Source organism: Myotis nattereri (assembly GCF_964212035.1).
Source record: "Myotis nattereri genome assembly, chromosome: 3".
Lineage (NCBI taxonomy): Eukaryota > Metazoa > Chordata > Mammalia > Chiroptera > Vespertilionidae > Myotis > Myotis nattereri.
In genome coordinates, this window is record NC_138077.1 from 99,058,879 (window position 1) to 99,073,426 (window position 14,548).

General features: G+C 39.2%; 1 protein-coding gene across 1 annotated transcript in view; it reads right to left on the reverse strand.

Moving 5' to 3' along the window:
• ROBO2 (roundabout guidance receptor 2) overlaps window positions 1-14,548 on the reverse strand; it is a 702,928-nt gene that overhangs the window by 426,393 nt on the left and 261,987 nt on the right. The window lies entirely within an intron of this gene.

Sequence of the window (14,548 nt, forward strand, 5' to 3'; positions counted from 1 at the left end):
ATCCAACCTGCCCTGAGTGTGACAGGGGGAGGTGCCCCAACTCCCCTATCGGCCCTACTCTGTGAGTAACAAGGGGGAGCTCCCCAACCCCCCTGATGGGCCCTGCTCTGTGCATGACAGGGGGCAGCGCTCCAACCCCCTGATGGGCCCAGCTCTGTGTGTGACAGGGTGTGGAGCCACAACCTCCCCATTGACCCTGCCTTGAGTGTGACAGGGAGTGGTGCCCCAACCCCCCAATTGGCCCTACCCTGAGCGTGACTGAGGGTGGCATCGCAACCTCCCAATCTGCCCTCCTCTGTGCATGACAGGGGGCGGTGCCCTAACTCCCCAATCGGCCCTGCTCTGAGCCGGACCAGGGGCTGCACCTAGGGATTGGGCCTGCCCTCTCCCACCCAGGAGCAGGCGTAAGCCAGCAGGTCATTATCTCCCGTGGGGTCCCAGACTGCGATAGGGCACAGGCCGGGCTGAGGGACTCCCCCTTCCCCCACCCCGAGTGCACAAATTTTTGTGCACCGGGCCTCTAGTTATCCTAATAAAAGGGTAATATGCAAATTAACCATCACTCCGTCACTCAGTCACAAAGATGGCAGTGCCCTTAGACACAAGATGGCAGCGCCTAGTTTCCTCAGCCCCACTGGAGTCCCTGGTGTTGTCAGCCCCTCCTGTTAGCAGTCCTCTCAGGGGCCCTGCAGAGAGCAGACAGCAGGACCCACTTGCCTGCTTGCCTGGTCGCTGCGATGACCCACAAGCAGGCCCTGCTCTTTGCTTTCTGCGGGTCCCGCTTGCTGGCTCGCCACACTTCCCTCAGTCCCACTGACCCTGAGATGTCCTCCCCGACCTGTTTCCTGCAAGGACTCTGTGAAGATCCCGCCCTCTGAGTGCACCTGGCTCCGGAAGAAGCGGGCGACACCACAGGCATCGCGGCGGGCAGCCCGGCTCCCTGTGTGCTGAGGGCCTGGGATGACCCCACCGACAAAGGTAGCATAGCCAGGCAAGGAGGCAGTTGCAGTGGCAGTGGCCCCCTCTAAGCCGCCACCCTCACTCTTGCCCTCACCCTCACTGCTGGCTGATCCCAGGTGCAGCCTCCTGGCCCACAAGGTGCATGATTGCAGGGACAGCCACAATGATGGGCCACATTGATGTCCTCCTGGCCACGCCACGTGGTTTTGCAGATCTGCACAGGCGTCTACTGAGTGCATCCTCTTCCCCACCCTCATGTGTGAATGTTCCCCAGTGCGCTGTCACCCATGCCTGCCCACAACAGTCCCAGACCATGGCCCGTGCACATTCCCCCCACCTCTCTGCTGAACTTCCCTCCATCCCACTGGCCCTGAGGCGCCCTCCCCAACCTGTTTCCGGCAAGGCCTCTGTGAAGATCCTGCCTTCCGAGCATGCCTGGCTCCTGAGGAAGCGGGTGGCACCACTGGCATTGCGGCGGGCAGCCTGGCTCCCTGTGTGCTGAGGGCCTGGGAGAATCCCACCAATAGAGTTAGCACCTGCCCAGCGAGCACTGGCCCTGCCCCCTCCAAGCCAGGAAAGAGGAAGAGGGAGACAGGGAGGCAGGAAGTCCTGGAGGACTGCTGAGAAAAACAAAGAGAGACAGAGATTGGGTGAGATCAGGCCGGCAGGGAAGGGAGGTTGGGGGCGAGATCAGGCCAGCAGGGGAGAACAGTTAGGTGTAATCAGGCAGGCAGGCAGAGAGGTTAGGGCAGCCGTGGGCAAACTATGGCCCGCGGGCCTGATCCGGCCTGTTTGAAATGAATAAAACTAAAAAAAAAAAGACCGTACCATTTTATGTAATGATGTTTACTTTGAATTTATATTAGTTCACACAAACACTCCATCCATGCTTTTGTTTCGGCCCTCTGGTCCAGTTTAAGAACCCATTGTGGCCCTTGAGTCAAAAAGTTTGCCCACCCCTGGGTTAGGGGCAATCAGGCAGAGGCAGTTAAGGGTAATTAGGCAGGCAGGCAGGTGAGCGGTTAGGAGCCAATGGTATTAGATTGCGAGAGGGATGTCCTCGATTGGAGAGGGTTCAGGCTGGGCTGAAGGACCCCTCCCCCCCATGTTCAAATTTTGTGCACCGGGCCACAAGTCCTATATAATAAAGAGGTAATATGCAAATTGACTATCACACCCTTGCACAAGATGGCCATCTCCACGTGGTCACAAGATGGCCACCTCCTTGTGGTCACAAGAAGGCCATGCCTATGTGATCACAAGATGGCCAGCAGGGAAGAGCAGTTAGGAGTGGCCAGGCTGGCAGGTGAGGGCAGTTGGGTGCAACTGGGCCTGCAGGGGAGGGAGGGCAGTTAGGGGCAACTGGGCCAGCAAGGGAGGGAAGTTGGGAGGGACCAGGCCTGCAGGAGTGGGCAGTTAGGGGCAACCGGGCCAACAGGGGAGGGCAGTTGGGGGCGATCAGGCCAGCGGGGGTGCGGGCAATTAGGCATTGATCAGGCTGTCAGGGGAGCAGTTAGGCGTCAATCAGGCTGGCAGGGGAGTGGTTAGAGTGTGATCAGGCTGAAAGGTCGAAGCTGTTAGGGGCAATTAGGCAGGCAGACAGGCGAGCGGTTGGGAGCCAGTGGTCCTAGATTGTGAGAGGGATGTCTGACTGCTGGTTTAGGCTTGATCTCACAGGGAATGAGCCTAAACCGGCAGTTGGACAACCCCTGAGGGGACCCAGATTGGAGAGGGTGCAGGCCGGGCTGAGGGACACCCTCCGAGTGCACAAATTTTGTTCACTGGGCCTCTAGTCCTATATAATAAAAGCATAATATGCAAATTGTCTCCTCAACTGGAGTTCTCCTGGGAGTTTGACCAGGGGGTGGGCTGGTTGGGGGAAGGGAAGGAGGCCCTAGTGCTGGCAGGCAGGTGGGGGAAGGGAGGGAGTACTCCGCTGACAGCTGACAGCCAGCAGCCCTTAGGCACCTACCAGTGCACAAATTTTGTGCATTGGGCCTCCCTCTAGTTTTACTTATATATGAAACTAGAGGCCCGATCCACGATATTTGTCCAAGAGTAGTCCTTCCATCCCCTGGCTGCTGGCACCAACCTCCCTCTGGCACCCAGGACCCAGGCTTCCCTCAGAGCCCTGGCTTCATCCAGAAGGGCATCCTGTATAATTAACATATTACTCTTTTATTATTATAGATAAGGATGATACAAGTATTTATCTTATAGGTTTCTGAGAGGATAAAATTAGAAAATCAATGTACCTGACTTCTAGTAAGAACTCAACATATATAATAATAATTCATAAATTCTAATCATCCATGTATCAATATCTTGCATAAATTGGCCTAATCTATAAAATTGGTATGTGTATCTTTTCATCATACGTATTTCTTAATAAAACTGTCCCTCAGCTCAGAATATAATCCCTGAACTCACAACAATTTACAGGGCTTGGAAAGATATCAGTTACAGTATTAGGAGGCTAGAGTTAAGGTTGTATGTAGCAAACGAACATCATCATTAACAGAGTGGGAGTCTACATGAGCTAGTGAAATTGATAACGACAGGCGACCTCAGTCCACTACCATGTCCTTTTCATTAGATTCACATGGTATTTCACTCATGGAATAAATATTAATTCTAAGCATGCCATTTATGAGAATCAAAATCTAAGTCCTTTGTTTAGTGGGGAATAGGCTAACTTATTCTAATTTCTTCCCATCCTTCATGAAACAAAGAAATTGCATTCCTCTGAATGATGAAATTATTGAAGCATTTCCAGGTGGAGGTCAGAAAAGGACATAAAGAAAAGCCAAAAAAATCCCCATTGGTGAGAATGTGTCCTAAGTCTAGCTGATAACCTAATATTGACACAGCATGAATTCTGAGCATGGGTAAAATCAATCCCTAGGGACAAACATAGGAAAACAGATTCTTGGGGAGTGGACAAAAATCAAAGTCTTTTTATGTATAAAAGTGCAAACAGATATGGAGTTTATCTGTAGCATAAAAGTTCATTAGATAGTAATTAAGAAAAAATGTTTAAAAATTTCTTTAAGGGGCAATAATGGAAAAGAGAGAGAAACTCTATGCTATATATATATATATATATATATATATATATATATATATATATCACAGTGTTTTGTTTTTTAAATAATCTATTAACTATTAATATGAGAGGACATACCTAGAAAAGTATGTATTGTTTAACATACAGAAAGAATGGAGGAGAGCATTCATAACTTTTATGTGGCATGTTTAAGAATTTTTGTGATCTCTCAATCAGTTGTGAAATCCATCCAAATTAAAAAGTAAATCATTAGGTAGTATGTGTGCACAACTCGTAGAGTATTTCCTAGCACCATATATAAGAGGCAAATCATTGGGTGCTACCATTTAGGGAATTAATGCTTCAGTTTGCTTGAACAGAATTATGTAGACAAAGTCAAAATTCCCCCAAAACAAATGTGATTTTAACACAGCCCTCCCAAACACCACATCATTTCTGGTGTTTCATCAACAACCCAAGTAAGAGAAAGTAAAATTTAGGACATATTTTGTACAGTACCATATACCAATCTCTGGACTTGGCAACATCTTGCACCATTTTAGGGGGAGGGGTGATACTATAAAACTTTATTTGATGATATGTGAATAAAAATTATAATGCCAATACTGCAAGTATGGGGAGAAAACCTGTTATTTAATACAAGAATTAACGATAACAAAAAAGAGATGCATAAAATTATAAAGATATTTCAATCATTTTCAAGCTTGCTATTTCTTCACTAGCTGTACACATTGCAAAGATAAACTCTAGATTCAGAGCTACTCTACTGGAGAGATAAGTAGGAGAGGAATATCATTAGCCACAAAAGTAGTGATTATGGAGTCAATGTATTCATTATATTTTGGTAAGTTCTCTGCATACACTCAAGCTCCTGATATTATGAGATGTTAACACTGTATCTAAAGTTTTATCTAAAAAGGCATTGATGTATGATGTTTTTGAATGAAAGTTTAATTTCTACTTCATTTATCAAATTTGCCTCATCATATATAATGTCTCCTCAAAACTGTCAAAAAGTTTTGTCTTTAAAACAAATCAAGTTTTCAAAGTCAATTACATATGAGTTGGCTGATATGTATGTATATTATTCTATGTATGTTATAGGCATGTATTTATTGAATTATGAGGTATATTTTCATGTGTCAAATAGGAAATTCTACATTTAAAAAATGTTCTTTCTCAAATGATTTTGTAACATCTCTAACTGCAGTATGACTCTAAGAGAAGTATAGTAATTTAGATAATTAATTGAAAAAACATTTGTCTCAATGCAATATATTAGTAATTATATAAAATAATATTAACCATCACTTCTTCAAATTCATACCTTTAAGTCCAAATCCTTATGGATGAATACAGATATCCAACTGGAATTTTAAATCAATCCTCTCTTTTTGTTCTAATCTAAACAGAAGAATATTTGAACTCTCTACTGTTTATGGATTGTGTCACATGTGACTTTAATATCATCTAGCTAACTCAGTTTATTAATCCACGAAATCAGCGATTTTCAACTGGTGTACCAAAGCACACTGGTATGCCACTAAAGGCGCACTGGTGTGCTGCAAGAATTTTTAATACACACAATACCTGACTATTTAGTCAGGGGACTGGTCTCTTTTCCCTTAGATTGTCAAGAAAAATGAGAACAGCCAACACAACAATAGATATCTGGTGTGAATTCATCAAAATTATACCTATTTTTTTCTCAGTTCAGCAAAAATATATATTTGGTGTGCTGCAAAACTTTAGTAATTAGTTTATATGTGTCATGGAATGAAAAAGTTTGAAAATCCCTGTACAAAATGATTCTTGTGGTCTCTCCATTTTGAGTACTAATTTTTAAATGTTTTATAGAGAGGGGGAAAGTATCTATTAAGAAGATAATGATAATGTTTTCCCACCACTATTTTCCCCAAACAATTTGGAAGAGATGTTATGTCTTGAAATTCATACTCTCCATCTTTTCCAATTCCTAGTTTTTAATATTCTTTTTTGTTCCAACATAGAGGGCTTTTGAAAACATCATTAAAATGAATCTGGATCGCAGAATATTCATTAGGCATCCATCCATACTGCAACATATTTCAAAGTGGTTGAGAATGACAGGTACAGTTGTTATTCAACCCTATGACAGATAGGTTTTCCTACTTTCAAATGCCAGTTCTAAAATTTTTATTTTCATGAATAAATATAAAACATTCTAACAATACATACCAGTGTAATTTTAATAAGTGGCTAGCACTCCCCATCTGCCTGACAGTAAAGCCATTTAAAGAGTGAAACTAGAAGAATCATGCCAAGTTATTTGGCTTTAGTGCTTCTTAGACAATAAAAAAAGACCATATGCTTCCTAATTTTCCCACAACACTTTATATGCAAATTTGAATATGAAATGCATGTATTTTATATGCACTTGTGTGATAAATGCTTCTTGGAAAAAGTGTTTAATTTGGGTTAAAATTTTATACCTCAATTTATTCTATTCAAACACTGATATAGAAACTAGAGATATATTTTAATATATAGGTAGGAATATATTAGGGCTATAAATCATGTCATAAATAACTTCATTAATACACTCTTAGTAAAGCTTTAATTTATGGAAAAAATCATAAAATTGTCCAATATAGATTATTTAGATTATTCTTGATCACTGGTTGCAAATTATTTGATTATGATGTGCCTTTGCAAGGTTTTCTTTATGGTTATTCTTCTTTAGCTTTGTTGAGCTACCTGCAATTTGTCAATTAGAAAATTTTGTAGCTATTATTTTCTCAAATATTTGTTCAATCATTCTTTCCCTTTGCTGCTTCTGGGACCCTAATTACACATAGACTAGGCTGCTTAGTTTAGGCTGTCCCCCTATAAAATGATGCTCTATTCATTTCTGCCCCATTTTTGGTTTCTTTCTGTGCTTAATGTTTTCATTTAAAAGTCTTCAAGTTTGATGACCTTTACTTTTGCTTTGTCTAATACATTCTAATCCCATTCTGTGTATTTTCCATTTTAGTCATATTTTTTTCTCTAAAAGACAGATATTTGTTATACCTTCCACGTCTGTCCTTATGCTCATATTTTGTCTACTTTGCAGAACATATGGAATTTGTTTATAACTGTTTTAACTTCACTGTCTGCTAGTTCTACCATCTCTGCTATATCTAGGATTGCTTCTAATGATTGATATTTATCCTAAATATGGGTCATATTTTCCTGCTTTTTTGCATGCCAGGAATTTTTTTTAGTGAATAATAAACATTCTAAATTTTATATTAATCCTTGCTAAATTTTTGTTGTATTCCTTTAAAATGTTAGATTTTGATGTGGTGTGCAGCTAAGTTACAGTGAGTCAGTTGAACCCTTCTGATTTTGTTTCTAAGCTTTGTTTGGAAAAATTCAGAGTTCAGATAAAATTAGTGTAAGGCTAATTTATCCCCACTAATAACGTGATACTCTTCTGAGGCCCTACCATTGGCAGAACATAAACCCTTCCTGCTCTGTGTGAGTGCCAAGATTTCTGGTACTGAGTCCTTTCCTTTCATTTATAAACTGATCAACAGCCAAAGATGTGAGGGGTCATCTCTGCAATTCTCTAGTGCTCATGCACTCTTCTCTCTCTCTCTCTCTCTCTCTCTCTCTCTCTCTCTCTCTCTCTCTCTCTCTCTCTTCTTCCTCCTCCTCCTCCTCCTGCTCCTCCTCCTCCCTCTTTTCCTCCTCCCTCTCTTCCTTCTCCTTCTCCTCCAGTACTTTGCCCTGCAAATTCTAGATATGTCATCTCAGTGAGACCACCAGGCTCTGTTTGGGCTCCACTTCCTCTAATATTAGCCTAGAAGGTGCCTCTAAGAAGAGTTAGAACAAATGTGAGGCTCACCTGTTTGCTTCCCCTATCTCAGACATCACTGCCTTGAAATGACTGTTATTCAATACTTGAAAACCACCACTTCCTTTATTTTGTCTGGTTGTCTATGGTGACAGGATAAATTTGAACCATTAATCCATCATAGCTGGTGAAATTAATTTTAATATAGAACTAATGGTATTATATCTTGTGTACATTAAATAATTTGATCATTTTATTCACTAGTTTTATGTTCTAACAGTCATTTAAAATTATTCTTTCTCAATATTTAAGCAGTATATCTCATAACTTGTGGTCATTATTATTATTTTTATAAAATGTGATTTATTTTGCTTCTTATCAAGCATGTCTTTAAAATTTCCATTATCCCTCTGCATATTTAGGAAGAAAACAAATATAATGCATAAGAGAAAGTACCCAATATGGCCACGTTGAAGATTCAAAAAGAGCAGCCATACCAAATAAATAGAAATTCAGGCTTTAAAAGATTTAAACATTTGAAACAAGATAAATAAGAGTAAATTGACAGTAAAAAAAAAAATTAGATGAGAAGCTAAAAGTCTGGACAAGAATAGGAGCCATAAAGAGAAAGAACCTCCCAAAATATTCCATTTTGATTAGAGAGTTTGAATTCCTTTTCAAAGAGTCTTTCAAATTAGTTCATCAATTTAAAATATCAACTGCTCTAATGCCCCATCTATGAGTTTGAGACAGCCAAACAAGCAGGTTGATGGGAAAAGAAAATGAATGTTTTCACTCAGATGGTGTAAAATGATAGCCACCTGTGCTATGTTTGCAGCGCTACTAACCCAAATGAAAAGCTCAAAATTAAGTACTTCCTTCCATGCTCTGCAGGGCAGTGTGACATACAGCAGGCAAAGGAGCTGCTCTGCACCATTCACAGCAGCAGGCAGGCTCGGGAATAGCACTAAACCCTCTCGCTGCTGTTGGTTAGCCATAAGGAAAAAAAGCTTGACATGATGAAACAACATGACAAAGGCAAAGTCAGGACTCATGGGGGTATCTAAATTTGCTGCAAGGCAGTTGTTAATATGTAATATAGGGCGCTCAATACCAGCAGTCAGAGAACAGAGTGGTACTTGGATTTGTTTCACTTCTGATTCTATTTTCTTCTACTTATTATCTCTTATACAGGAACAATAAAAATGTTATAAAAAGTACTGATGTGCTTTTGTAGCTAAAGACTGGCTAGGAATAGAATGCCACAAAGGCTCTAATCACAGCTTACGCTTACTTCCTCACCCAGTGTCGATGTTTCCTCCATACTTCAGCTGTTATTTTTAAATACACTTTAGGTTAATGTTTGACACATTCACTTCTGTCATGGATGATGCCATGTTTTTAAAACATAACATGAAGCAAACAAAACAAGTTAATTATTTCACCCTCCAAAATACATATACCTTACTATAATTTTACCAGTACATTTCCCTCTGCTTATGGAAACCCTCCAACTATAGAAACTTGTTATTGTTAGTAAATAACAAATAAATGTTGAAATTATTCAGGTAAGTATCATTGTAGTTTCCATTGCAAGTTTTTATAGATAGAGGAGGAAATCTTAATAAACAGTATCTCCCAACCCCTAGTGCAGAGTAAACCTTCAATAAATATTTGTTGAGTCATTGTGTATATTAAATAGAAGATCTATAACAATAAAAGCATAATATGCTAATTAGACCAGATGTTCTTCCAAACATCCTTCTGGACCACCTTCCAGACAAAGCCAGGGCTGCAAGGGAAGTCTGGGTCCCGGGTGACGGAGGGAAGCCCAGGTCCCAGGTGCCAGAGGAAAGCTGGTGCCAGCAGCTGGGGGAAGGAAGGCCTACTCTTGCACAAATTTCATGCATCGGGCCTCTAGTATTAAATAATTGTCATAATGCTAATTTTTTATACAAAGATTGTGAAATTCTGGATGTGAAAGTGTAAAAATGTATCCTATATGTGCCTTAATAAAATAATATTTCTTATATAAAAGGTAAAACATAATAATTTTATCATAACTATGCTATAGAAGCTCTATTTTTAAAAAGAAAATAAAACCTAAATGTTTCTTTAAAAATTTGCATGTCATTTCAATCATAAGTAACTATCCTTATATCTTTTATGCAGTTTTTGTCCTGATAGACAGCAGCAATTTTCAAACATCAATAATTAGGGATTCTTATTTATATGTATTAGCCAAATACTTTGAACCATTGAGTTCGATATTGAGGTATTTACACTAATATGCTCAATGCTACAACTTCATAAACATCAAATAATTATACAATTCTAAGAAACAAACTCTAGCTGAATGTATAAACACAGGAAGAATTGACTCCATTGTCTTACTGACTATGATGACACCAGAATATGGTTGGTGTTGCTCTGGTGATAGCAAGATTACTTGGTATTTCATGGGCCAGCATAATGAAAAGTCAACTGTCACAGGTCTTTTTAATCTGAGCCAAAAAGTTTAATTTAGAAAATGGTATTGATTTCTGTATCCTGTTGCTTTTTTTCTAGCAAGTACAAACTTATTACAGCTACATTATTTAACTAAGTAAGGATCTGGGAGAAGAAAGGTGATATAAAACATGGAATAAATGAAAATAACTACGATCTCAATCTTTATTTGTATCCACTCTATAGTTGGTACTTCAACTTCCTAAAGCCTGACATTCAGCTAAATCATAATTTTACATTTTGAAATGTTTCATGTGCCATTTGTTGTTATGTTTAAATTTTAATGAGATGGCTTTTAGAAACAAAAAAAATATATATAATTTGCAATGTAACTTTTGATTATTTTAAAACACACAGATGAATTCTAGCTGCCAAATTTTAATTGAGGAAAAATCACACAGGCCAGCAAAAAGCTATTTTGCCAAGACATTTTCTGAAAACTATTGACATTTTTAATGCATGAGAACCAGAATAGCAGTGCTTCATCCTTGCTTGTTATTAATTTCATATATAGTACAGATGATCGTCCCTTGTGCATTGCCACATGTAGGAAAGTTGGCGATTTATGCTTTAAAATGTTGGTCCCTTTTACAGGCAGATAAATTGATGCCCCTATCTTGGAAAATCCCTTGCCAACCATGTTTCATTAGAATTCCTTAAATTACGGTACAATAACCTGAAACGGGATTGTTTATTAGAGGTTTCTAGGCCTCCTATATACTAGAGACTTGCAAATGAATCCTAAGTGAATGCCAGGAGTATAAACATCCAAAAGAAAGCCCATGTGGAACAAGGATGTATCAAAGCCTAAAGGATTTAGGTTTAAATTATTGAAACTCAATTGTGGATGCATGGCTTATTTATGCTGATTTGCTTTCTGGCTGCACTATATACTGTAAGTCTACTGGGTTTAGGACAGAACACAATGACTTCTTTTCTGTATATTTTAATATTTTTCTACATCACTTGTCCATGTTGATACATCAGTGACTCAAAAATAAAAAAAATATTCATGTATTGTATGTATAAGGCAACTTTCCTCTCATCTGTCTTTTAGTTGACTCTAAGATCTAGATTTTCACTGTTGTGTGAGAAAAATATCCATTAGAAGAAAAAATTATGAAAATATTCTTTTCATACGTATACAAAAGGGAAAACAAATATGGTGAAAATGAAAATATTATATGCCTACCTAATTTAGGATAGAACTATTATATAAAATACATTTTGCACACATCATGAACTCTGTAATGGCAAGTTATCTAGAAGATGAATTGTTATATGGGGAATCTACTATTACAAGCACAGAATATAACCAGATACACTCTTCCCTTACTACTATTTGTATGGACAGGTGATGCCTGGGGATATCCAGAGGTCTCGCCAAGGATGTATGGCTCTGCATTAGCAGAAGATGCGTCCTTGTTGCCTGAAATTACAATCTCCCAGAATTCTAAAGAAAACATTTTCTCCTTCTTTATCCAAGTGAGGGGCATGAGCATGGGTCAACTGACTGGCTTTCCTACCATAAAATTAGGAAAATTGTACTGATAAAGCATCATCATTAATATTTCTTTGTTTCTGTCTCTGTTTTATGGGGAAAATAAATTAATTTGTAAGCAGAATCTTTTTCTAGTCTTAGTGTTATCATTTTTCCGGGTAGAGTATAGACTTTAGGAAGCCTGCATTATAAGTTCCCAGGGCTGAGGTTGAGAATCAATAATTTTGTTGTATGAAGTCTTTCTGCTGGAATTGATTCTAATGAAAAACTGGAGTACACTAAGTATTTAAAACATTCAGTGTACCCTCCTCCCCATGATTCCATATAAATGCTCTAATCTATTTTAAACTTGTTTCTCTGTGGGAATTAATATATATGCATTTTTATTGATTATAGGGTTCCATATTTTATTAGAAGAAGATGCCGACAAAAGAATAAGTTAAAATAAACTAAATGTTTCTACAGTGTGGTATATTAATAGTATTTAAGAATTATGGCCCTGCCCAGTGTGGCTCAATTGGATGGATGTTATCTTATGCTCCTAAGCGTTGCTGATTCGATTCCTGGTTAGGGCACATGCCTGGATTGGGGGCTTAAGCTCCAGAAAGGGCGTACAAGAGGCAGCTGATCAGTGTTTCACTCCCACATAACTGTTTCTCTCTCAACCTCTCGCTTCCTTTCTCTCTATAAATCAATGAACTATTTTTTTAAAAAAAAAGAAAATAAAAAAATTATAACAGTAAGCTGAAATTATAGTATGTAGAATAATAATATATTTCAGCAAGCTCAAAGCAATTCTTCTGCATCCAAATACAGTGAATACCCAGAAGAGAATGGCATTTTACAACTTGCTTTCTTATTCTATGCAGGTTATATAATATTTATCTTTCGTTTCACCGAATGTGATCATGATGCAAAATAATGTGCTTTGTTGTATAGAAAGGGTTAAAGTATGTCCTTTGTGAGCCATTCATTGGAGATTTGTTGGGGGAGTTAGTAAGTCTATAGTTCAATATGTGGTGATTGAACAAGGACCATAGGTGCAGAGACAGAGAGAGAGGAAGAAAGCTGAGGCAAATGACATCCCTAGGGCTTTACAACATATGGCCCATCAGTCAAGGGTCAAGCCCCCTCACAAATTGCATGCACTTTACATAGCCATCTGCATCAATAAATTACTACTCTTCTGTAGCCAGGCACTAATGCATGAGCAAGAGGGATCAGCCCCACTTACAAATAAACTGTTTTATTTATTCTTGTTCATTTTAGTGCCATACTGCGACCTATCATTTCAACACTAGAATTTCCTCCCATAATCAAGCCAACCAACTAATAAATGCCCTAATTCTTTACAATATGCATTTGTCTTTTCCAGAGTGATGGGACATGTCCCACAGCGTAACTAAGGTGCAGGGAAAGCAGGTTTGAATGCCCACGAGAAACAACCTGTGAAGATGAAACATTTCAAGAGACTCATTTATCTTATTTATTTTTCTGTTCAGTTTCCCTGTGATGCCCAATAGCTGCTTGCTAATGACAACTTTCTGTAATAAATACTTTGCATTTTTAGACATGGTCCATTTACAAATAAGACTGTAGGCACTAAAGCAACTAGGTGTGTGTGTGTGTGTGTGTGTGTGTGTGTGTGTGTGTGTGTGTTTTACTACCACTTACATGTAGAGAGAACTTTTGATGCTGGTATGTAAAATAGATCTCAATTATGATTCATTTTCTGTAAATTCAGTTGTTAGTTTTAATGCATATTTTTATGTTTCAGTGATTTTGCACAAAAATTAAAGTGTTGTACATTTGAGAATACCTTTTATATGTGAAAAAACAATATATATTTGGTATTTGGCACCCCAAAAAAGTGAACACTTCTGAAAAAGAATCAGTGTTTGAAAAGTTCAACCATTTGTAGCCAGGTGATTGGCTGATGGTACACTTAAAAAGCCAAACTTTTTCACATAAGCAAGGTATTTTGGGGAGGAGGGATGTAAAGAAAAGAAGGCAAAGAGAAAGAAGCGCCTAATTTGAGCCAGGCGTTGTGTTACATAAATCACTTCATTTCATCCTTGCAAAACCCTCTGATGTGAGTAATTATTATCACTATTTTATAGGTGACAAAATGAGGACTAGGCAATGTTAAGGGATTTGCCCATGATCACACAGTGAGAAGAGGCAGGACGGGGATTTATAGACAGCTCAGCCTGGTCCAAAAGTCACGTCCCCCGCCCCCCCCCCCCACACACACACACACACAATCTTCCAAAAAAGGAGAAACGAAGATGGAGAGGAGCTGGGATTTCCATAGTGGGACTGTGTAGTCATGGACCTAGGAGAAAGAGAGCCCTATGCAGGATCTTCTTCAACCACTTCTCTGCTACTGTAATCTCAGCACAAAAGCCCTCACAGGTGGCAGAAATGGGGGGAAACGGTAGTTGAGTTCAAGAAGAAAAGTAATCGATGAGAAAAGAAATGCATTGTTGGATGTAAATGGGTGCAGCCACCATGGAAAACAGTATGGACTTTCCTCAAAAAAATTAAAATTACTATGCGATCCAGCAATTCCACTTCTGGGTACTTATCTGAAGACAAGGAACACTAACTAAAATAGATATATCTCCACCCCACCCCATATTCATTGAAGCATTATGTACAAAAGCCAAGACATGGAAACAACCTAAGTTTC